At 37.4% G+C, this 1,600-nt stretch overlaps 1 pseudogene across 1 annotated transcript; it reads right to left on the minus strand.

Moving 5' to 3' along the window:
- Positions 1-224: 224 nt before the first annotated feature.
- On the minus strand, positions 225-1,373 carry LOC306650586 (SIN3-HDAC complex-associated factor-like; annotated as a pseudogene). The gene has a single exon. The product of its transcript is annotated as an SIN3-HDAC complex-associated factor-like (transcript).
- Between the last annotated feature and the right edge of the window lie 227 nt (positions 1,374-1,600).

The raw sequence follows: 1,600 nt of genomic DNA on the forward strand, positions 1-1,600 counted from the left end.
TCTCCTGCTTAATCATACAGATTTGAAACATCAGACCTTGGTGAGCCCTTAAGATTTCAAAATTATTAACAAGTACCTCTAGGGGAAAGACACATTATTGAGTAATGACAAATTTTCTAACAGGAGGAAAAACAAGTGTAGTCAGCCATCTTTTTAAAGATGGCTGCTTCTCAATATAGAAAGATTAAAAATTACATATGTTTTATCATACAACAAATCCCATCTCTGTCCTCTGAAATTCCCTAATTTCACATGACATAAAGAGCACTTCAGAGCAGCATTCAGCTTTCTTATGAAATACTCAGCATCTTAAATATTATGTACACTTATTTTTTCTTTTAGTAAGCTAGACACTGGCTTCACAGTTTGGGGGACTGGAGGAAAAATAACCCTTTCGCAACCATTCTAGAAAATGTCTTTTGGCTGAATAACAGGTATCTAAGTTAAAAATAAGGTCAGTTTGTTACTTTGTGGTCTTTTCAAAATTTAAATCATTTTTATTCCCCTTCTATATAAACCTCAGTCACCACTCCTCAGAAGAGATGGGCAGAGGCTCTGGTCCCTGCTCCTCCAGCTTCTCTGCAGTTGCTTTCTTATTGTTGCAGTCAGGCTTGATAAATGTGTGTCAATGAGGATTTCTCCAAGAAAATCTTTATAGATTATCCTACAACATATTTTCTATCTTTTTCAGTATGTAAGATTTAAAAAGAAAAAAAAAATCTGGTGTTCTATTGGGCCAGAAGCCATTTCTGTATCAGAGCCATCATCTGACTGGTTACTATAACAAGGAGATGGAGGTGGGGAGACACTTGAAGTGGTACCGTGAACATCAGAATTGTGACGTTTAAATTCCTTCTGCAGTTTACTGATCTCATTGCTTTTTACCCAGTTTCCAGATAGAGTTTTTTGTGGGTTTTTTGTTTGTTTGTTTCAATGTAGTCTTTAGACTAGGTCCTGCCCTTGCATCTACAATATGATTCCAGTTTTGTGTGTCTTTGTTTGTTTGTTTGTTTGATCTGCTGGAAACTTCGTCCATCTTTTCACAAGCAGAACACAGGCATTGCAGATGTCTCCCGAAAGAGTATCATGCAACACAAAACAGCTCTGGAAGTCGTTCTCAACAGCATTACTTTCAGTGAATTGACAACCAGAGAACTCAGTTCTACAAATACAGCAACCTTCTATACTTTGGTACATCTTTGACTTATGAAAACTAAACTTATTTTCTTCTGGGCAGTAGTCCTCCCAAAGCAGCTGATTCATGTGCAATAGTGTCCCCAAGGTGCGGCATGCATGGCAGGCCAACTCCCCTCCAAACACTCCTCCTCAACTGCCTTGTCTACAAAGATTGTCTTCTGCAGTTCTGCAGTTGATATGGCTGGACAGGAAAGTGTAGATTCCTCTTCCCTCTGTACACGCATAGCTCCCTTACAATGACTGTTTCTTTGTGTGTGTGTGTGTCTAAGTTTTTTATTTTATATTTGTTCTTTTTAGTTATACATGACAGTAGAGTGTATTTTGACATATTTATACAAATATGGAGTATATCTTATTCTAATTAGTATCCCAGTCTTGTGGATGTACACAATGGTGAAATTCA

The sequence above is a fragment of the Sciurus vulgaris genome (assembly GCF_902686455.1).
Source record: "Sciurus vulgaris genome assembly, chromosome: X".
Taxonomy (NCBI): Eukaryota; Metazoa; Chordata; class Mammalia; order Rodentia; family Sciuridae; genus Sciurus; species Sciurus vulgaris.